General features: G+C 40.4%; 1 long non-coding RNA gene across 1 annotated transcript in view; it reads left to right on the top strand.

The window, feature by feature from the left end:
• Positions 1 to 24,804, top strand: part of LOC114550459 (uncharacterized) — a 231,258-nt gene that overhangs the window by 191,482 nt on the left and 14,972 nt on the right. Inside the window, exon 6 of the long non-coding RNA XR_003691704.1 lies at positions 13,738 to 13,866. This is a non-coding gene — a long non-coding RNA (uncharacterized LOC114550459). The remainder of the gene's footprint in view (positions 1 to 13,737; positions 13,867 to 24,804) is intronic.

Raw genomic sequence — 24,804 nt, 5'->3', positions numbered from 1 at the left:
CCAGGTGAAGTCGTGAAAGCCGCTGTTGAAGTGCAGTAAAACCAGAAGCTTTACCGCACTTCTTCAAGCAGTACAGGGAGATGAGGGGCTGGTAGTCTAGAACATTTTTAACGCTTTTAACGTTAGGCGTTAGGTCCAGAACGGGACCAAGAGTGTCAAATAGTGGCCCGTCTAAATATGACACCAAAGTGACAGACATGAGTAGAGAGCACCAAATAGGGACGCCATTAGTCCCAACACAGAGAGCGTCAAAAAGTGATGCCAAGAGTCCCGACCAAGACCTTCTTAAGTATGAAGCTAAAGGAGACATTTTCCGTCGATACAAAAGCCAAAGGCACCTGACCAAGCTTTGCTGGACTTTGCTACTTTTGGACGGAACCATGCTAGCTATTTCCCCCCTGTTGCCAGTCTTTATGTGAAGCTAACTGGCTGCTAAATGTAGCTTAATATTTAAATTGAATTGATCTTCTCATCTAACTAACTGCAAGACAACAAATAATAGGCTATATATTTCCGAAAAGGTCAAACTATTCCTTTAAGGATTATTTTAAGTTGCTATCTTGGGGCTTGTTTTTATCCTTAAAACATCTGTGTCTGGGACGGAAGAGGCTCCTCATTTCCCAGCAGCACATGTACATTTAAAGCATTTACTTTAGCTGTATGATTCTGGGGAACCATCCCAGTTTTACTGTGAGCAGTGATCTAAGACGGGCTACACACATTCCCTGGGTTACAACAGTAAATTAAGTGATACTCATAAAGTTCAGGTTAATTTCTCCAAATTAGGCACAAACATTCACTTGGACTTACACCAGCCGGCCTGCATGGATCTTCCTATGTGTGTAAACGCTGCTTACCTTACATTGACTTCTGCACAGTCCTCATGTAACTCTTTATACAATAAACAGGCCAGCTTCTAACCACTTAATATTTTATTGTTTTTACACAGCATTGACCACACCTGCCCTACAGACAGAAATAGACAATATCAAAACATATAACTTAAAGTCTCTCTACCAGAGACTTTCAGCATTGTTATCACAACCTAGACCTCCTATGCTCTCATCATAGCAAAAATAGAACGCACATTCATTCTCCTGACAGGCAGAACAAGGTTTTGACCCTCTTACCTACATCGCATCACATTGATTTAAAGTTTGCTTACAGGGAATTAAGTGGCTTTTGTGTTTTTTGGCATCAGAGTTCTTCATTCTTGATTCCATCAGATAATAGTAATATTTACACTGTAAGATTTATTATTGTATTTTTGCAGATACTCACTGTCAACTCTATTGCCAGTAAATTACTGCAATTACAGTATAACTCAGGGGTGGGCAATACATTTCCCCAAGGGGCCACATGAGGAACAGGGACTGTTGTGGAGGGCCGGACCAATAGACTAAACTCACTTCTGCTCAATATTAATTTCATGTCAGGCGGCACATAAAAAAGAATGTGCTGCCTGGAAAGCGGCACGTTCTCAAACGTCTCTTTTTTCCTCTGGGCATATTAGCGCAGCAGAGTCCACCAACAGACATGTAAAAAGTACTAGAGACCCAGACTTGAGTAAAAGTACAAGTGCTCTATCAAAAAAGTGACTTGAGTAGAAGTTGAGGTGCTCTTTACACCACACCTAAGTGGAAGTACTAAAGTATTCAACATTTTAGGTACTTAAGTATTGCAAGTAGTTTATTTTAAAATGTACTACTCAAGTACTGAAAGTAAAATTATAAGTATTGTGTTATGTAGTTATTATAGAAAGCAGTCAAAAGTTGGAATATTATATTGTTTATATTATTTCCAATGTTTAGCCTAAAAAGACACTCACAATTCCTTTGGCTGTAGCAGCAGTACAAGGACAGGAATGTCCAACACTGCAGCATGTCCTGAACCGCGGGTAGCTAGTTAGCTAGCTCTTACGGATAGCTCAAGCTGGTGTGCCATTTGTGTATTATATTTGTAACTTACCTTGATATGTTTCTTCAAATTTGACGGTGAATTATTTCGCAATCTTTCGGGAGACAGAGTAGGCACTTAAGTCTATTGTCTTTCACTCAATGAACACATGGACTCTAAAATATGGGGTATACTCGACACAGCCAACCTCTCGAGCGCCAGTGTGACGTCATGGGAGCGCCATAACTGTTTATAGTCGCGCGTGGTTCTCGCGACACTAGTTGCAGTCTTCTCCTGAACAGAGGCGGCACTAATGAGGAAAGGCTACCGACTTTGCTCTTTCTACGGACTAGAAGAAGAAGAAAAAGGTAACCAACGGCAGAACTGGCAGCAGCATTGACGTCAATGCTTCGATTTGATTCGATATCCTACTTTGTCAGATCAAGCCTTTAATTCACCATAAAAGAACTCATCTTAACCCAGTAACTTTACAAGAGAGACTTGCGGAGTCCTGGCATCCGGTTACCCTCGAGCTCGTTCATGCTTTCTGTTTCCGCTTGTAGGATTCTCGTAGGGTACAGATTTGATCATTGGCAAATTATCAAAGATCTTTTATCAATATTAATAAAGTTATGAATATGGTTATTAATAACTGTATCAAATCGACAAACGATCAAAACGGGGCACCACCCTGCAAGTCAGGGACCAATAATCAACTGTGGAACTCTCATTTCTGTGGTAATCCTTTAAAAAGGAAATAAAGGAAGGGGTGAATCCAAGCACGGACCTGATCGACCAGCAATTATTACAACAAGTACACAAATAATCACAAGCAACTGCTAATTAAGTATAATAAGATTTATTAACGTCACAATTATCAGTAGCTAATCAATAATCCTTCAATAATAAACTTATATACCCTTTTACAATATCACAACCAAAAACAAAGCAAAAACAAAGCAGCATGGGCGGACACGTCCGTGTGTGTTTGTGAGTGTGTGTGTGTGTGTGTGTGTGTGTGTGTGTGTGTGTGTGTGTATGAGTGAGAGAGAGTGAGTGAAAAGGGAGGGGCGGTGTTGAAGTGTAGTTCTAACACGAAAACAAACTCCCAAAATGGCTACTCCTGTGAGCTGCACAAAACTATTTAGCCTCAAGAGGGCGATAGTGGTGCTGGGTGCAACGAGGAGGGGTTGAACAGGTAAAGGGGGTTGCCAGGCAACCCCACGTGGTTAAACTAGCAGCGTTAGCTCGAGCCACGTGGGCTAGCTTGTGTCCGTGTGTGTGTTAGTAAAAGGAACAGAATAAAGGAGGAAAACAAAAGAAACACTCTGATCTTAGTTATCTATAACGGCCAGCTCAGTGGCTAACAGCTGATTTCCGCGATTGTCTCGCAGACAGTAACTAAACTCCGTCAAAGGAGTGGTTAAGCAGGTAGCGCTTACGGTTTTAAACCAGCTACTTAACACAACCAAAATCAAACAGTATAGGGATCAATATACATTCACAGAACAGATTAATAATCACATATGGACCAGTACATGATTAAATCAGATCACCTTAATGGCAACAAGTGGTAGCTAACCCTTTGCTCATTAATAAACACACTACTTGCCCAGACGTAAGCCTTTTTACGGTGTGTTCAGTCCGTTTGTTTCTGTCCATAGATTTCCACAGAAATGAAACAGAACAAATCCCTTGGCGCCCGTCAGCAGCCACGGAGAAACTTCCCTCCAAAAAGCAGCAAGGGGCAAGTTTAGTCGACTTTGAGAAGAAAAACGTTGTTTCTTTCTCACTGCAGATATGAAAACACTGGTGCGTTTTCAAGGATCCACCGAAATAAAATCCACTTTCTCCAGAAAATGGAAGTTCAGCACAAGCGCTTGCGCGCCTCCTTTCAGCAACGGGAGTTGCAAGTGAAGACGAGGGAGTTTCCTAGGATCAGGTTATTTATAGGTTAAGACTGCATGCTGTGTTTATGGTCCCGCTGAACCAATAGGAAGACTCAAAACTCTTGAAAGGGTGAAGACTACAATCTTGTAGTTCTTTGACTTCCTGCCAGTTGTGAGGCGTTTCCCTTCTGGCTGGCACTTTCGCATAGAGGTGTGAATTACCCCGGCTTTGGGGTTTACATGCAGGCCAAGATTCCTTTGTCTTGGCCACATGTTCCTTTGTCTCTGAGCCCATGTGTCTCCTGTATCCAGAGGTCAGTTTAATCTGAGGCCTTTTGGTTAAAATCTGATTTAACCAGCTTCTTGGTCCCCAACAGTCCCCCTTTTTGCTCTTTTGGTTTTTGTCTTTGGAGCAAACAAAGGACCATACAGTTCATGGGAGAAAAGGTTTAACTGATATCAACATAGTCCATGCCTTCCTGGGAATGAGAGACAGTTCACAAGTTCATAATGTTCATATGTTGGCTGAGGCTAGAGTGTCTGGGCAGACAGTAGGCTAAGGTAGCATCTGGGCAGATTACTTCTAACTGTAGCTACACAAAAATGTTTAAACAAAACAAAATCCTTCAAATAATAGGTAAAATGAATTATCCCTTGTACAATCATTGTAGCTGTTTCAATATGACATTAACCCAAAATATAGTGAAACAAAAACAACAACAAAAATGAAGGAAGATAGGAAAGGAAAGTGAAGTAGTTAGGGGTTAACAGGTTCACTCCAGAAAATAATTGGGGTTCACCAGTGTATGTACATGTGACTATGTTTTACTGTCAAAACAAATACTCAATGCAGACTCTAGTCTGTATACATTCTGTCTTCTGATGCGTAGGTAAATAAAATTGAGTCCTATCTCTCATTCTTATGAGCTACATAAATTTGGAATTGCACTGTGGACTATACGTCAGATGTACCTGTGAAGATCGCACAATACGGTTAGTAGCAGATTTATGGGTCTACAACAAGGCTTGAGTTTGTTGACCGAAGAGATTCCTTCTCTACCGATGCTTCGCATTAAATCTCTTGCTACTAGCACCTGGTTGTGTTTTCTGTGACACCTGACAGTCTAAAGCATGCACTGGGTTCTTGAGGAACAGAATGGAACTAACAGTAAATGGTATCCTGAAATGAATTTTACTACCAAAGCTTTGAGTAGTTTGATTACTGTTTGAAAAGTTTAGGATGGAAGTGCACGTCAACAGAGTGAGGTGAGGCATGCAGCTATCCCTATGACTCAACTGGTTTGAGTCTTATCCTCTTGGGGGGAAAAGCCTCTCTTCCCCTTTCCAGGTGCAGAAGCTGCTCTTCTCCTGGGAGTGAGGATCGCATGTGGAGTTGGTCTGACTGAACGTGTGGTTCAGGAGTAGGACCGTGGATGTGCAGTTGGGTGCTGAAAGGCATTCAACCCACATGGTGAGGCTGCACGTGACGATGAGGAGGTACTGGATACCTCGCCCAGTTCTGGTAACTGGGCCAATCAAGTTTACCTGGAGGTGGGGCCATAAGTGTATGACCCCCTTTCCCTGGAGTACAGAGAAGGCGCCTGCTCCAGCCACCTTGAAGAGAGTCTGCAGGGACTCTGAAGAAAGGCAGTGGTTTTGCTGTGCAAAAGCTGGAGGCGGGTCAGGTGGGCGCAAGTGATGGTGCAAGTCTGGCCTGACGGCAAGATTCTTTGGCTAAAGTGATATGGGCACGTCTGTTGGCGTGGCACCATAAAAGGGTGCACCTTTAACCATACAGGTGTGGCATGGTGCATCGCTGTTGTTCAGCGAGCAAAGGAAAGACCTGTGAGGGTTGGAAAAGTCAGAGCCAGGCTGCGGCGGCTGTGTGCTCGCCGGCGGCAAAGAAAAGTCAGAGCCAGGGTCAGGCTCTGGAAGAATCATGGCCATTTGCTCATGAATGACGGTGACTTGTCCGTCTGGGGCTGGCAGACTGCCTGCAGGATCAAGTGGCCTCAGGGTGTCGACCTGGGCCTGACTGTGTCCCCGGTGGCTGTCAGCGAGTAGACCCGGCCTCAGGTGATTGTGACCGCTGCCCAAGTCTTCTGTGTCACTCACACAGATGAGACTAGGATGCACCAGAGTCATCCTCTGGGGTGTGATATCAACCAAAACAGGTTTTGTGATGGGCGGTTTATCAGGCAGCTGGGAATGTTACCACTGAATGCTACGCCTAGTACTGGTGTACTGAGGGGAAGCATTGTTTTAACGACTTCTGCAGAAGTGTTAGAATGTGTCTGACTTACTCTGGAGACAGTCCAGCAGGGTTAGGGTGCTCACACCCCCTTTTTCCCCTGCTGCGGTATCTGTACCGTGGGCGTTGCCCTTGTGGGCAGGGTCTCCCCAGGACGTCAGGGGAGGGGTTTGTGAGGCGCTAGGCGTCGTGGTTTCAGGGAGCACTCTGGGCTCCTTTAGGTTACCTCCCTGGTCTAGTTCTGCTGATGAAGAGTCAGTGTCAGGCCCCTTTGACAGTTCTGCTGGATACAGACCTTGTTTTGGGGATGGACGCGTGTTGACCGAGTCATTGGGAGCTCCCTTCCCCTTTCGTGGGGGTGGAGTCCAGGCAGAGTGTGGCTTTGAGCTACACACAGTATCCATTGCAGTGGGTGAAAGTTTTGATCCACTTTTACCGCACAATGTTTGGAGGTTTTCTTCCTCTTTAACGAGTGGAGAAGTTATGGTTTCTTCAGGAAGCAGGATGTTGCAATCAGAAATTAGCTGGGGTGTCTCCTTGCGGAGTGGAGCACCTGTTTCCAGCAAACGGCCCGATAGAGGCTCTTGATAACTCTCACCTATGACCAGCTCTGACACCTCCCTACTGGAGTTCACTAGGCTGCTAGCCGTGGTCTCTGCTAGGCTGCTAGCCGTGGTCTCTGAGTAGACCGAAGTGACTGGAGGCTCCGAGGGGAGCCAAGTAGGTTCATCCAGGTCGGCTGGACCGTTGGATGTGGTAGGAGGGTCAGGCTCAGGGTCAAAGGCAGCATCACATGATTCTTGGACGTGTGAAGGTGTCAGCATACTTACCCGTTCCGTTGGGTCACACCGGTCACTCTGTCGTAGTTGGAGAGTATCATGCAGCCAAGGCTTGATCAGATCATGTCTCTGGAGCTGGCGGGGGACGTTCAGAACATCAGGAGAATCATAGTCACTCAGTTGAGGACGGCTCCTCCCCTTTGGCAGTGGGGATGGAGTCTGATCAAAGCGGGATGGCAAGCTTTGTGGCTCGCGCCATTTGTCAGTGGACGGAACTCTGATTCTACCTGTGTTCCTCTGATGTTGCAAGACATTCCTCCCTTTTTGGCAGGGGAGTGGTGATCTCTCCTCCTGTCTAAGCCAGGCTGTTTTGCGCTGCTCAGCTTCATAGCTGTCTTGCAGCAGTGCGAGCTGTGCTTGGAGGACAGCGCGTTGCCGATGGGTTCGGCTCTGATAGATTAGCACCAATTGGCCAAGCAAGCCTTGTATGCTAGCTTTTAGCATCCAAGACGGCTGTGCCACGTAAGCTAATAGTTCCTGGAGTATTTCATCGCAGGTAGTTCGACAACCATCACGGTTATTCTCTTCAGAGTCTAGGATGAGACAAGCGACCACATTCTGCAGGACTGTGTCGGTCGGCTCGTTGGAAGCTTTCGCCTCCAGCCTCTGGTACTCAAAGCGACTCATTTTACCTCTAGTAAAGAGATTGCTACCAGGGCTCAATTCCTTTGTGGTGACTAAGGAAAATTAACTGTGAACAAGTTGATTAAAGGAGCAGGTGAAAGGCTTAACCTGTAGTTCCTTTAGTTTTAAGTGTTGACTGCTAATTAAGCTTATTACTACCATTTACCACCAACCCAATTCTATCAGGTGGTCACAGAAGTCGCATCACCTCAGGTGAGTAATAGCTGTTACTGTCAAAAATCTAAGTGTTAGTATTAATAACTTTAAGATCAAGTAGAGCGTGAAAATCTTGACTGCTAACTAAGCTAGTTACTACCATTTACCACCAACCCGATCGTGTCAGGTGGCCGTAGAGGCCCGGACACCTCAGTTGAGGAATAGCCGTTACTGTCAAGGGTTCAAGTAGAGCGTGAAAATGTTGTTGTCTACTAACCAATGTACACACTGAAAAATTCACAGACCACAACTGAATGTATGCTTGGCAGGTTGCAGAAAAATTTATTTTCAAAAATAAAAATGTAATATTTAATGTAAATATTCAGTAGGGCCAGGGGTGGTCTCCTTCCTCATCACCACGATCATTCGAAGTTGAAGGTGGTGTTTCTGGTTCTTCCATCTCGAAACAAACAAAGCTCAAATGTTCTCAATGCAGGCAGGATGCAGAGCGAAAGGCAGAACGGGAGCACGTGCTGCCTTCTTAGAAGATCACTTGATTCATTCAGTGATGAGCCAGCTTCATCAAACCTGGTGACAGAGCCATCTACCGCTCTGGCAGTGATAATATGGGTTTGGAATGATTCATGACATTTTTATAATTGTAACGATGCAGCACATAAAAAATGTATTGGAGTAAAAGTTTTAAACTCATCGAAAATATGTACTGAAGTAGGAGAAAAAAATAATACTCCAGTAGAGTACAGACACAGCCTTTTAGTACTTAAGTACAGTATTGAAGTAGTTCTACTTTGTTACTTTACATCTCTGTCCACCAAACACTCTTTAATAAACTCCCCCTCAGAAAATGGCTTACTGTTTTTGGCAATTTTGTGGGATATCATAAAGCTGGTCTTGACGCTTGGTAAAAAAGCCTTGTTGCTTTTTCAGCTAAACTAGCAAAGCTTCAGATGTCCGTGCCCGCTCTGCATCAGTCAAGTTGTATTTCTCTGCGTGTTTAGTATTGTAGTGGTGATTCAAATTATAATCCTTTAACACAGCAATCTAAGCAAACAAACTAAGCACACAGCTTTACCTTTGATTTCAGTAAATAGATACTTAGAAGTCTATGTTTGGTTAAATACTCGGCACTCTGTATCAACCTTTCTTTCTTTCCCATGAGCTGACATTTTTGAGGGATAACAGCTCGCTCACGTCCATGCTAACATCTCTCGTGAGCTCATTTCGCGGCTCCCCGACACAGGGGTCCAACACATAGCAGTTCTTCTTCTACTTCTTTTTAATTGCAATTTGCAACCAGAGAAGAAGAAGAAAAAAAAAAGCAACAACAAAAAAATAAAAACAATGCAGTTGAATTCCATGCATGATGTACGCTTATTTACGTTTGATTGCTAACTTCCCATTGACTTCACGCGGGCTGGATGTGGCCCGGGGGCCGTAAAATGCCCAGGTCTGCTCTACTGTAGTTGTGGTTTACAATATGTTACTGTAATTGTGTATTATTGTACCATACTGTAATTCTGTTTCAGAATATTACACTGCAATTGTGTTTAACCCTCTGAGATCTAAGGGCATTTTCACACATCTTGGTAAATGTACCTTTTTAGGGTATTTGCATATAACTGTGTTTCATATCAAAATGTTCAGAACAAACTCAACTTTCCGTATAGTGACGCCCACATTTTTTCTAGGTAATTTGCCGCTAAATCTGAAATGTTGATATTGGCTTTTTGAAATTCCTCAAATCTCTTTTGAAAACAAACCTTAACTTATGATGTATGTTGTACAAGTGATGTTGATGATATAAATAAGTTTACCAAAGTCTTAATTGTCTATGATTAAAATAGTAAATGTCTGAAATTAAATTTTTGTAATATCGCTTTTTGAGTAGAAGTTTTGTCAAGCATCGTTTGGACACTCCTGTGCTTTTTGTCCTCAGAGGGTTGATTTACCTTACCATACAATTACATTTCATAAAAGTGGTATTAGTCCAAATACAGTGAATAAAAGTTTTTTTATATTGTCAACAGATATATAGAAATTACTTTTACTATTCTCAATGGCGTAAATAACAATGTCACAAAATATAGTGGCCTTAAGAAATATAAATATTGGGCACTACAAAACCAAAACCATAGACAATAGAAAACACGACACAACACATATTGAAAATGTTAATATGAATGCATCAGTTAAAGTATTTATGAGGGCTGCAAAGTTTAGGAATTTCACACTTTAATGTGAACTTAAATAAGGAAATCAAATTCAGTGATTGGTCCTATGTCGTCATCCAAAATCCCGTTTGTGGCACACCAAATTGTTGTGAATCATCTCTAAGACACTTAAAGTATAGTCCTACACTTCACTTAAACTATGACTGATATGCTTGATAACTAACTTTTAAGCGCAGCTTTAAGCCAAGACTTTTTTTTTTTACTCTTAAAGTGCTCATATTATACTTTTTGGCTTGTTCCCTTTCCTTTATTGTGTTATATATCTTTTTTGTGCAGATTATAGGTTTACAAAGTGAAAAAGCCCAAAGTCCCCCCAAAGGGACTTACCATCTCCAACAGAAAACCCTGTTCACAAACTGCTCCAAACAGCTCTATTGTAGTCCAGCCTTTACTTCAGAGACAAACGTGCGTCACGCCCTCATACTCTCATACTGAGCACTTTAAGTCAATTCTTAGCAGTGTTCTTGCCAGTAATTCTCAGAAGCTTGATAAATACAGATTCAGGTTCTTGCTCTAATCTTAAAACCTACAGCATCATCCAGTGTTCATTGGTAGTAATGACAAATTTTTCATATTTCAGTGCCTAGAGAACTTTGAAATTGTAAATTTTTTCTATACTTTCGGTCTCTCACAGAAATTAATATTGTGCCACACGTGCATGATAACATAGGCTTCAACTTAAATGTGAGAGAAATATCAACAAGAAAATGGAATATCAACAAGTCTTCATTATCAACTGCAATATGTCATATACATAAATAGTCTTCAATTAGTCAAAACCTAGTCTATATCCTTGACGTTCCACTTCCGGGATTGCTCCGGTGCCACAGGAAATTCCGCCGAATGCATGTCTTTTTCGCTGATGTCCGTTTCCTTCCGCTTTCTTTTGTGTTGGAATTTTAAACTCCGGTGGAGTTCTGAGGACTATGGTTAACTGCTCCTCAGATCTCTGCCAGGTAAATCCAGACAGCTAGCTAGACTATCTGTCCAATCTGAGTTTTCTCTTGCACAACTATTTTACAGTGGCTCCGTGCGGAGCGTAGTGCCGCCCATGATGATTGTGATTGGTTTAAAGAAATGCCAGTAAAACCAGAGCACATTTCTCTCCCATCCCATATCTTGGTGTTCATATTTCTGAAGATCTGACTTGGACCAAACATGTTGATTCGCTGGTGAGAAAGCCACGCCAGCGTCTTTTTCACCTCAGACGCCTGAAGTACTTTAGGCTACCTCCGCAGTTACTTAAGAACTTTTACAGAGCCACCATTGAAAGTATTATTACTGGGAATATAACAGCTTGGTATGGAAACAGCAAGACCGTAAACAGCAAGACCGTAAAGCCCTATATAGTATTGAGATCAGCTGAACGTACCACCAGGAGTGCACTACCCAACCCAGAGGAAATATACATCAGGAGAGTAAAGTCCAGAGTAAAGAAAATCACCAGAGACCCCAGTCACCCCAACAACTGCCTCTTCTCTGCCCTACGCTCTGGGAAACGTTATTGCTGCCTGAGGGCCAACACAGAGAGAATGCGGAAACATTTTTATCCCCAAGCTATCCGGATACTGAATGAGGACAGTAACAGGAGCACAAGCATGTTGGAAACACCTCATGCACTTTAGACATTTCTTCTTCTTCTTCTCTTCTTTTTCTATTTATTTACTTATTATTTACACATTGCACAGCCATGCAGACATTGGACAAAGCATTTCACTACATATACTCTGTATAATTATATGTGACTAATAAAATTGAATTGAATGCTATGTGGACTAGCCAGACCCTCCTCTGCTCCACAGTGTGTGGATGGTCTGGCAAAGCGAGACTAGTCAAAACCAAATTTAACTCAATAGGCCTTTTTCACAGACGACATGCAGCAATTAGCTAATTAGCAGCAGGTGTGGAGCCGCAGACATGATTATATCAATCAATATATCAGTCAATCAATTTACACGCACTGCACCTGTTGCCAATCAGCCAATTAACTAAAGCTTCTTGGTTTTCTTTAGTCCCACAAAATAATTGTACTGTATATCCTTATGTTTCAGTTGATTTAGGGGGAGTTGCTGCTCTGCCTTTCTGTTTTTTTCAGGTCAGATTTTCAGATTTAATTTATAGAGTCAAATCATAACAGAATGTATCTCAGGACACTTAGAGATAAAGTACGTCTAGACCACACTATAATTTACAGACGCCCAACAATTCCCTCAAGATCATGCATTTGGTGAGACCGCAGCAAGGCAAAAACTTCCTTTTAACAGGCAGAAACCTCAGAAAGAACCTGGATTTAGCTGGGCGGGTCCGTGTACTTGGCGGCCAACGGATTTTCGTTTTGAAAGGAAAAAAACAAAAACGAATAACGGCCAGTTTCCCAATTACCATTAGTAAATAGGAAAACAAAAAACGGAAAACAACCCATTATTCGTTTTTTGTTTTGATATTAAAAAACGGAAAACGAAAAACTATCTCGTATACACGAACCTGGGCGGCCATCTGCCCATATTTTTTTGGGTGAGGTTCTTTGCACCCCTGGTACAATTAGCAGTGTATGCTATTTGTACCCTGGTGCAATTAGAAATGAATGCTATTTGTACCCCGCCGGTGCACACAGCAATGTGTTTTATTAATACCCCGTCTGGTACAAATATCCATGTATGCTATTTGCACCCCTGTGCATTTACAGTACCTTGGCATATATTTACACACAGTTATCCATACTACTCATGTATTACACCTTTTTGGAATATTATTGCTCTGCCATTTTTACCCTAACCATAACCAATCCCACTCCAAAAAAATTCGCGTTTGCGGACCCTGACTTGCGCAATTGCATGCAAATTATCCAATCCAAAATTACAAAATCAAATCACAGGGGAATCGAAGACAGAAAGCGCAACTGTAGTATCCATTTTCCGCTAGAAATTCAATTGTTATAGACTTTAGAGACAAAACTTTCCTAATATGCCTATATGTTTCTGCTGTCATGGAAGATGAACGTCCACCATGATTTTGGTGCACGCGAGCAACTTGTTTTTGTTGTTACGTCACAGGGTGTGAATAGCTCAGCAGTGTGGCCAAGGCTATTCGTACCGGGGGTGCAAATAGACACTCCGTATTTTTTTTTACCAAACACCGCAATTGTAGAACAAGCCATTTGGTTCACTGTTGCCAGAATTTTCTCCAAATACACGTTAAGAACTAAGACGGATGTTGTGTATTTAGACATATTTCATCAAAAAATATGAATGTTTAGAACATACAAATTGAAAGTGGAGTGGAATACACTGCAACAGTTTTTGAAGTTTCTGTGTATTAGTGTTCCGTGAAGGAGGAAAACAGCCATGTCCAAGCCTGCAGGTTGCAGGTTTTTTATACTGAAAAGATCCACTTTGGGTGGAGTATCACTTTATTATGATCTATGTGTTATACCTGTGATATAATTAGCCACACATTTGAGCTGTACAGTGCTAAACTATCATTACTATCGACAAGGAATGGGCTTTTTTCACAGCAGATAGCTCTGGAACTGGCTAAACTAAATGGTATGCAGTCATTGTTAATGCTATTATTTACACCTGTGTTTTTCTAACTGTGTCTACTGCAGTAGCTGTGGTTAGATTAATTGTCAGATTTAGTAGTAGTACTTGCCATGTCCAGCAGGTGGCACAATTGTATCAAAATTGGACAAATTGACACAAAGGGAAGGTTAACTGAGTTCATGTACGGTATACTCTTTTTGAGTAATATTAAGCAGCTCCAGTGAGATCCTCGGCAGATATTCTGGAAGCAAATGGTGGCATTTAACTTTCTCATTCTCTTTTTTTCAGATTCTATCATGCAGCTTTTTTTATCCAACTGAAGATATGCACATGAAAACAATGATGTTGGAGTGTAATCATGCCCGCTGTGAAAAAGAAGAACATCAGGTCAGACACCAGGCAAACTCCCAAAGTCAGGTATTGTTCTGTTCTTCTGTATTAGAGGTAAATCTAATTAGACAAAATTACAGACACCAATTTATTTTATTTCAAAACTCAAGCAAATCACAAGTGCCCGAATGATAACATTGATGAAAAACAATGGCTGTCAAACTATTGTAAGTTGTTTTTCATTTTGCTGGGGAAAAAATTCACCTGAAGAAGAAACAAACATCCAAACATCCTCAAACCATGATAAAGTAAAAAAATAAAAAGTTATCCTGACACAACACACACACATTGTACTGCATTGTACTGTTCACTGCCCTCCTTCATGCAGCTGACCCATAATCCTATTAGTCAGCACATTTCCTGTTTATATTCTTGTCTGGGTCTGAAGGTGCCCCACATTAGCCTGGGTGCTGAGTTCAGCAGCATTGCCAGGATGTTGCTTCATTTCCAAATGAGACTGTGTTTACTGGACCTGTCTCCTCATATTGAAATTGAAATCACACCAAATTATTTTTTGTTTTTATTAAAAGTGGCATATTTTTCAGTTTTCATAAAAATGTACATATCAGTTAAAGTATTTATTGAATCCATGTGACTAGGGCTGCAACTAACGATTATTTTCATAGTTGATGAGTCTTTCGATTATTTTCTCGATTGATCAATTTCATTTTTTGGTCAGTGTTTTTCAAAGCCCAAGATGACGTCCTCAAATGTTTGGTCCACAACTCAAAGATATTCAGTTTACTGTCACAGAGGAGTAAAGAAACTATAAAATATTCACATTTAAGAAGCTGGAATCAGAGATTTAGGTTTTTTCTTTAAAAGAAAATGACTCAAAGTGATCGATTGTCAAAATAGTTGTTGATTAATTTAATTGCTGACAACTAATCGGTTAATCTTTGCAGCCCTAAATGTGACGTTCAACTATTAATTGTGACATTGGGCGCTAATTGGCAGCAGTGTCTTTCTTTAAAATACAGTGATCATACAGAGTGAAAGTTTTCCAGCCTAAGTTTAGCTAAACTGGACTGGGATAGATCCTAGCGGTGTTGGTAAGTACATTGACTCAAGTACTGTACTTGATTTAAATCCAGCTATGTGTCATCCATGTGTGGGCAAATGAATGGTGTGTAACTTTCTTCCGTGGCCGCTGCACACGGAGTTCTCAGCTGAGCAGAGCAGCAAAGGTCTGAAAAGAAACTACGCGTATTGCATCATCCGGTGGATCTCAGCAAACACTGTTCGCCTACACACACTGCCCACACAAAGATGACACAGAGCTGGATTGAAATAGGCAAAGTATTTAATTTGGACATACTTTTACATTGTATGCGACTTTATACTTCTACTTCATTACATTTCATAGGGAAAAATTTACATTTTACTCTTGTATTTGGCACTTTTAGTTTCTGTGTACTTTTTACATTTAAAAACACATCCGATTCTCGAATCACATGACTCGTTTTAGATAGATAGATAGATAGATAGATAGATAGATAGATAGATACTTTATTCATCCCTAGGGAAATTTTAGGCATCCAGTAGCTTAGACAACCATAACAAAACAAACACACATACACACGTATATCTCACATACATTAAAAATCACTGACAGACATTTAAAGAGTTAACAATTTGTGAAGTGATCACAAAGAGAAAGGACTTCTGTTCTGAATCAAACCTCGTAACTTCCTCTAACAGCTGGAGGGAATTTAAATGGAATTTTATAGCAAGATATGTCACGTAACTGTGAAGATTGGGTCATCATCATCTTTCAGCAACTATTGGAGGAACTGCAGAGAAACAGCTTCCAAGTTTGCTATACTTTCTGGTCTTGTAACAAACTGAAGCAATGCTGGGATGAGATTTATATAGCTCTCAATTAAATTTTTCAAGAACCGTAGGTGGCTCTACTGTAAGTTATCCAAGTAATTTGTCTTTTTTAGATTCGCCTAGTGGCAGCCAATAAAGGTCCAGTGTGTAACGTGTTTAGTTGTTCATTATCAAAATCTGTATTGCCAGTTCACAAACTTGTCCTTTTTCATGAATATTTTACCACCACCATCAATTCCAAGTATTCCTTTTGGCTTGAAATTTTACATTTGCATTCACATGAACTGGGGTAGACGCTCCATGTTCATGTGCCATCTTGAAATATGCTGCTAATGGGTATCGTAGCTTCCCGTCCCCAGCAAGTTGGGAGGACCACACGTATTCAAAATCCAAATTTCAGGAACAGGAGTCTTCTTCTTTGCCCAGAAAAAGAAAAAGGATATTGAAAAGAGCAAGAGATCGGCTTTTTGAAGCTTGAAGGCTACTGTAGCTGTAATATGTACTTTGAACTGTGTGGTGCGAGAGAGTTGATAGCGATATATGATCTCAGTGCTAGATGGGAGAAATTCCCGCACATTGGTCCTTTAAAGTGATTGATTGTTCCGTGCTAATCGTCATTGAACCACCATATGATATGGGGTGGCACGATGTTTCAGTAGTTCCAGCTCAATTTTGCAGATAATACTTCAGGATTTTAATTCGTAATGGAGTATTATAGGACCATGGTATTTCTACTAAGAGATCCGAGTACTTCTTCCACCACTGGATTCTAGTGATTCTTTAGTTTAGCTGCTATGTGTTTTCTAGAGTTATACCACCTTCACATTGTAACAGCAGCAGAAAATGAACAGAATGACATCATGTTGCAACTTGGAAAGCAATTTGTTAAACTCATTGGATCACTCCCATCTCAATATTTAGAAGAAGCTGCAGTAAATGTTACTGCAATCTTTGAATAATGACATCGGTGGGTCAGCAAAGTTTGTGACACAGTTTGGTCTGACAGACCTTCATTTAGTCTATTTTATCTGCTTTTACACTTTTTTTCCTGAAGAGGGTGCACATTAATAAAAAGAAAATGCTTTTGCTTTGTGTGTGTGTGTTTCCGTCTACATTAGATGGCATTATGAATTGAACAGGAGGCACTGATCTCACCACAGTCAGACACACAGAGTAACTGTGAGCCCTCCTCCAGACACACACACACAAATGAGTGGGGTCACAGATGATGTGTACCTACAGTGTAGTTTAATCTGCTGGTACAGTACATGGTGTGGTTATCTGATACAGCAGGTTGAATGTGCTTCTGTCTATCCAGCTGCTGTGTCAGAGCACATCCAGCTGTGAAGTCACTGTACTACAACACAAACACTAGAAGACAGCAGTACTATATATATATATATATATATATATATACAGTATACTATACAGTAAGATGTGACTGATTGTATGTAAATAATGTATTTTACAGGTCCATCTTTTTCAAATATTTTCCTCGTAACTAGGTACTACTTAATTTAATAAGATGATTATCAGAGGAATATCCTAAAAGAACTGCTCCATTTGAGCACAATCATGATTCACATATTGTTGGAAACTTTATTCGCCATACTGTACTTGTGGAATTGCATTGCACATTTGCACGTTCAGCACACTTGACACTTACAATTAAACTGGAGGTGTACTGCTAATGCTGTCTCCAATTTCCTGTGATTAGTACGGAATTGTAGTTCTTTCCCGAAACCTTCCTATGAATTTTCAGTTAAATGCCAGTTCCTTTGGGGGATTTATATCATAAAAATTAAATTGAAAGTTATGTCAATCTCATCCCAGTATTGCTCAATTTACGGAAAGTATGAGCAAAATTGAAATCCGTTTCTCTGAAGTTCCTCCAGTAGTTGCTGGAAGATGATGATGACCCAATCAGTAAAAAGTAAAATATTTCCCTCTGAAATGTAGTGGAGTAGAAGTATAAAGAAGCATAAAATGGAATTGACAGCTGATGTTAAAACACCTGCACCCACACACGTTGTGTTTTCCAGAGGTGTGTAGCTGTTTTCTGGACAGACATGCAGAATACAATGTCAATAATTGACTGATATCCACAGTATAAGAAATAGCTTGAAGATCAAAAGCTAATTATATTTATTTATATTTGCAAGTCATGTGTCTCAAACTGCAAATTTTCAGTACATAGTGCGTTCACACTAGCGAAGTATGGCCATATGTTTAGTGTGGATCGCTGGACAGAATTCACCCTCAACAGTTGCCATCTCTGCTACAAAGCGGAAGCTACCGGATCACCAACGTATTTTCAAACTTGTAAAATCTGATGAGCGAGGAAGCTGCAGCGGTTGCAATTTAACACCGAACTATACAAATGTATTTTTTCAATTTCAAGTGGTTTCAAGTTTCGGAAAAGGTGGCGGTAAAGCTCGGCCCGGCTGCAATTTACCATTAATAATCATAAGAAAAGTAATTTCCGGTCAGTGCATAACAGCCACGCACAATGTGTCAAATTGTTCTACAGTACAAATGTACTATTAACGGAAATTTAAATAGTAAAAAAAAAATAGCAATAATTTTCAATTTCTTTTTCTAAATTATGGAGTTGTCATGGTCTCTGTGGGCAAAGTCTGTCATTTCTAGATTTCTATATCAATTTGCAAATTGCACAAATATGTCAGGAGACTTTTTTGTGCATTATATGGATAAATAGACAGCAGTTTTAGGTGAAATCAGGAATCTAAACTCTAAAATCTAAAAATACTCTGAAAAGTGTGGGCTTTTGAAAGTGAAACTGTGCTGGTGAGAGGTTGTCTGAGACGCACGTACAGTCTTTGCTACGATACTAATGCAGTGGTGGGAGAAGTATTCAGATCCTTTACTTAAGTAAACGTACTAATATCACACTGTAAAAAAATTATCTGTTACAAGTAAAAGTCCTGTATTGAAAAATGTTACTTGTGTAAAAGTATGTAAATATCATTAGGTAAATGTACTTAAAGTATTAAAAGTAAAAGTACTACTATTTTATAAACTACTAAAATGTGTTCTGTGTGCAAAAATCTTCATTTGTAAAGTAACTAGTAACTTAAGCGGTCAGATGAATGTAGTGGAGTAAAAAGTCCAATATTTCTCTCTGAAATGTAGCGGAGTAGAAGTAGAAAGTGGCATGAAAAGAAAAGACTCAAGTAAAGTACAAGTACCTCATTTGTACTTAAGTACAGTACTTGAGTAAATGTACTTAGTTACATTCTGCCACTGGCTGTGGCAGTTTCTACCTTTTGAAGCAGTGACTGCAGCATAAAGCATTAGAGCTTAATGTCAGATTTATATAATGACCTGCGTGGTATGTTGCACTAAATGCATCGTTTGGAGATCAGGGTTATGTTAGTGGGCCATGCATCCTGAGAGTTACAGTAAGAGGATGATCAGCAGCTAAGAGCAGATACTGTCATGATATGTTGTTCAGTTTTAGACCTGATGGATTAAGGAGCCGTTGGCTGCAAAGTCCAACCTGATGTCACCTCACAGGGGAGCGGCTGCTATTGGTTTGGTATTTTTGCTCCTGGTTTGGATGTCAAGGCCTGCTGAGATTCGTGATTGAGATGGTGAAGTAGAGAAATGCACACGCAGAGCAGGTCTGTAAAGGATCCTGGTTAAGACCCTTAGAGCTGCCCTACAGCTGAGAGAACAAAGGATCAGAAGGTTAAACTTTCCCCGGAAAGATCCACCTGCTGTCACGCTGAAAGAGTCTGTCACCAAATGAACGGCTTAACAAAGTCGCACACAGCACTGACGCTATGGCTAGCTTTAGCTTTGGTTTGTTTATACATGCTGAATGTAAATAAGAACATCTACTCAAGTACTGTACTTAAGTACACATTTTAGTTACTTGTACTTGAGTCTTTTCATGCCACTTTCTACTTCTACTCCACTACATTTCAGAGAGAAATATTGTACTTTGCGATTGTAATTGCAATTTGCAACAATGTCATTCAATTTGAATATGCATTTTGCAATTGACAATTCAGTATGCACACTGGCAATGTAATCCTCAATTCAGTTTAAATGTTTTTGACAAAAATGATTGAAATGAAGCTCAATCAATTGCATTTCATATTGCCATGTTTTTTTCTCTCTCTTTAGGACTGCCAGTGTATGATTAGTATTCAACTATGAATAGAGCCAGAGGCAGTTGTGTAATATAATTAAGTACATTTACTCAAATAGTCTACTTTAGTACAAATTTGAGGTACTTGTACTTTACTTGAGTCTTTTCTTTTCATACCACTTTCTACTTCTACTCCGCTACATTTCAGAAAGAAAACTTTTTCTTTTTACTCAGCCACATTAATTTGACGGCTTTAGTTACTAGTTACAAATTCAGATTTTTGCACACAAATCACATAGTAGTTTATAAAATACAATGTTTTATTATAAATTAAACTACCTAACAATATAATGGCCTACAAGTCCAGCTGAAATGATTAGAAGATTAAACTATTTGGATTGTTTCTAGTTTCTAAAATGTGAGGATTTTTCTACATTAAGCACTTTTACTTGTAATACTTTAAGTACATTTTCCTGATGAAACATATCACAATGATAAATGTGTCAGTCAAGTTTTTGTATTTTTAGCTCTCAGATCTGATATGAAAAGTTCTGGTAACTTCGGAGGCTAAAGATTAGTGTTGAAACTGTTTGATAAGCCCAAACATTGTGAATAAAAACCCTCCTCAAACCACAAATAACTGTATAACTCTACATGAAAGCCACAAAGATTGGAAGATTGGTTATTTTCTCAGGGAAACAGGGGTGATAAATGGCTGTGAGGCTGAACAGGGTCACACTGAGTGTAAGCTTAACGTTTAGATTTGCAGAAGTGACTTGTTGCAACATTGGGAACTTGGCTATGCAACTAGGGGACATTTAGTTCTGTTGCAAAAGACACACACCATCATCACCTACTTCAGCATCAAAGGAATCAGATGTTGTGTTACATGACTTTCAGGCAGTTTCAGATAAAGTACTTCCTTAAAAAAAATTGATGTATTGTAGTTCAGAACAATACAGGTCTTTTGTAATGAATCAGATTTATGTAGGGATTTGTTCCTCTGACGCAGGCAGCGACAAAAACCTGGAGGTCAAGTTGGGTAGGTGGTATTGTGGCGTCAAACATGAGAGTTTCCATTTGACAAATCGCAGTGTTCTGACAGTGAAGCGTTTCTGAAGATGGTTTGTGTACTCCTAAATAATCCTGCAGGGCAAAGTTCAAATTTAAAGGGATACGCCACCGTTTGTTGAAATAGGGCTTATCATGGTCTCCCCTAGCTGTAGATAGGTGGGCCAACGCATTTTTTGTGCATGGATCGTTTTAGTCCGGTGCAACACCGGCAGCGGCGCCGCTAGTTAGCTTAGCGTAGTGAATGGGATCCTGTGTTGCCGGTTAGCATGTTGTGAGTAAAAGTGAGCCAAAAAAAAAACCTAATTACTTGCACTGAGACAAAAAATGTGTTGGCCCACCTATCTACAGCCAGGGAAGACCGTGATGAGCCCTATTTCAACAAATGGTGGCGTATCCCTTTAAGATAATTTTTATTTTTTTGTTTTTAGTTTAAAATGATTCAAAAAATGCAGCTTAATCTCAGCGTGGAGACGCCGGTAGCATCATATCTCATCTCTGCAATTCACCTTCCTTCAGTCCGAATGTTTACCTGCAGCTCTTTCCTCATGCTGTTTGTTTAATAATGCAGCACTATTAAACTTTATATTTTTTGCAAGTTAGACAGAGTTTAAGTAATTATTATCTCCCCAAAGAAGGGTTGTTTTTCTCGTTTTTACCTCCGCCAAAACGGTTATGCTTTCGGTCCGGTGTTTTTGTTTGTTACCGCCACTAAGAAGGTTATGTTTTTGGTTCGGTTTGTCCATTTGTTTTTGGTGTTTGCTTGTCCGTCAACAGGATTACGGAAAAACTTCTGGCCCAATCTTCATGAAATTAGGTGGAAGGGTGTAGCACGGGCCACAGAAGAACCAACTAAATGTTTCGACTGGATCCAAAGCACCGGGGTTCATACAAATAATTTTTCACTTCCGTTAACATTGCCAGGTAGGGCGTTTGTGCTGCATTCATGTGGTGTCAGAATAATTTGAAGAATTGGTTCATGACTGGGAAAATTCCCCCTACATTAACATTGTGAGATAGGGCATGCCTTGGTGGAGGTCTGTGCTCTCCAAGCGCCTTTCTAGTTAAAATAGCTAGCTAAGAGTAATGCATAAGTATGAGTAAAAAATGCTTTTCCATTTCTTGTAGGCCTGTTCATTGTAGATGTTTCTTCCTCACTTGGACAAGCTACTAGGGAGCCCTGTGAACTAGAGCTTGAACAGGTTTTGCAATTGCTATTTCAAAATCCAATTACAGCAATTTTAAAATAAAGAAGTTGATTACAATCATTCAAAACTTCCCATGTGTCAGAGATCAAGTTTAAAGAACAAATATCCTCAGGGTCAACTGTCACTACTCTAAAGTGATATTATTGAGGCTCATTGAGATTTATTTGTAATGACATGTATTTGTTAGTGATATCAGCTCACCACTAATCCGCCTCACCCCAGGGTGCTTCTCACCTTCTGTATATACACGTTGGGTCAGAGGAAAGGTTTGGCAGCTCCGTTAACACAAAATGTTCAGTTCTGCTCTAATCCTGGTCAGGTATGGATGACTGCAATTTAAAGGAAACCCAAATTCAACTTGTGTGAAACTTTGAGGAAAAAGTGATGGAGAACTTTTCAATTGCAAACATTATCAAACATGCTTTAATATCGGGAATGAATTTTTGTTGTGTTGAGCCTGCATGTCATGTAATCCATGGGCTTGGCCTCCTCCTGCATTTTGCTACTGAAATACAACACACACACACACACACACACACACACACACACACACACACACACACACAGAGATATGAACACAATAGCTGGGGACCACTAAGAATCAATGAACTCTTGGTGCACTGAGGAAACGTCACCTCGTCCATCTGGGTCAGCAACAGAGGCAGATTCAGTTCATTCCAGTGTTTTTCCTCTCTCTCAGCAGACAGTGAGTCTGGTCAAAACACAAATTAGTGCCCACGTTTAGTCTAAGCTCGCTTTGACTCGCACGCTAGACAATCCAGTGATACTTTTTGGGGGAGGTGGTACTTTTCCAGTGTCTCTCCTGATATGATTTTGTGAAACGCACCAGTGACAAAGATGATATCCCTAAATTTGCTCTAGAGATGGCATCATTACACTTGCACACATGCATGCATATTATTTAGTAAAAGTAGGGATCAAGTGAAAGTTTGTTCTGAGTATGGCACGGAGGAGGTTAAGGCTGGCCATTATGGCAAAGGTCATCAATATTTTTTATATAAAAACCACAGTCAATATCAGCGGCAGTGGAATGTTTGCTATTTGGCCAATTGTACTTTTAACTATGCAAACATTCCCTGGGGCAGAAATTATCTTCGCTTGAGTTACACCTCTCTGCATGTGCGGATCAAAATCTGCATGAGCAGCAGGAGTCGCTCCGGCACCCGAATGCTCACTGAGTCCATGTACTGTAACAGCTGTTTCTGCTCTCATAAAGATGCTGGTGCTGGCTTGGTTGCCTCTGTGTGTGCATGGAACTGATCCTATTCATTTCATATTCTGTGTCATGTGTAATTTTATGTTCTGCATATATGATGGCCAAATATTTCTACCAGGACTAAACAGACAGACCATCTTCACCCAGAAAACGACCCTATAGTTTGATTGGGCAAGCATCTTATTGTTGTTGTTAGGCAGCTAGTGACTAAATGAGTAATTATTGCGGGAGAAAATGAGGAGGTAGGTTAAGGTGGTGGACGGTTCAAACAAACAAAGGAATTTAACACAGGAAACAGGGGTTCATGTCCCACATTAAACTTTTTAAGCTAACCAACTTTTACGGACCTTAGTCCCTGACGTACTCTGTGAAGAATTACGTTTTACGGGACTTACCCTAACCCTATCTCAGACTTTGTTTCCTAACCCTAACTAAGTATTAGTATTTTTGTTGCCTAAACTTAACTAGTTACTAGTTAAAGTTATCTATGTGAATAAAACTGCCACCGTGTGATAAGAGGAAAAAAACGCTCTGGGTTGTTTGCACTTCTTTAAACAAATAATTATCTTGGACGGGGCTAAGCTCCAGACCTAGCAACAGTGCCTTTGCAAAATAATCTCGGGAAGGAACTTTGGTGGAACATTTGCACCCCCACAAAAGAAAACACTACACCCGTTACCTGTTTACACAATACAGTAACGTAAGCTATTTGAATTAGCTGGATACATGGTTAAACACAATTTGCTCTTACCAGTGTATCACCGTGTGTACTTCGTCCATAGCAATCCGCGCCAGTCTGTCCCAAAACGTCCCAGTTAGAGAGTAAATGAAGAAAAACTGCTCCATAGACAATGAATTGGGAAAGATGTTATAGGTGACAGAAATGTTATAGTATGTATGTTATGAGTATAAAGCTCATTTGGGTATAAAAAAAAGACAAAACAAAACGTTCTGTGGATCCACAAAATCAGCCTCCCATTCGTTGGCTATGGTGCAGCCCCAGAATTGATACTTGATGACATCACTTACTTCTCTGGTTTTTGCTTTGAGAGAGAGTAGCTCATGTTGACACACATTGATTGAACTTTCTTAGGACATGGAAAGAACATATTGGAAAGTTTTGATTTAGGTATATTTTGGGACCTGTGCATGCACAGTCTTGAGTAGAGTTCAAAACTGACGATATGATGAATAATGAAAAATATGTACGGGAGCCTTACAGCTGTGGTAGGCAGTTTATTTTATTTTTATTTTTTGGGTAAAAAAATCCCAAAAAAATCTTTCTGCATGTTGTAATTCAAGTAGTCTGAGGGAAAACTAGACATCTCCCCTTGGCTCTGTTTTTAGGCTTTAGAAAGTCTAGCCCTTGACGGGAGACTGGCCAGTCACAGGTCATTTCAGAGAGAGAGAGAGAGAGAGAGAGAGAGAGAGCGTTCCTATTGGCTGTTCTGCGCATGCATATTCCCATGCAACAAAGGGGAAGGGAGACCTGCGGAAAC

Source organism: Perca flavescens, chromosome 23 (genome assembly GCF_004354835.1).
Source record: "Perca flavescens isolate YP-PL-M2 chromosome 23, PFLA_1.0, whole genome shotgun sequence".
Lineage (NCBI taxonomy): Eukaryota > Metazoa > Chordata > Actinopteri > Perciformes > Percidae > Perca > Perca flavescens.
The sequence above is the reverse complement of the archived record's forward strand: the minus strand, read 5'-3'. Positions and strand labels throughout refer to the sequence as shown.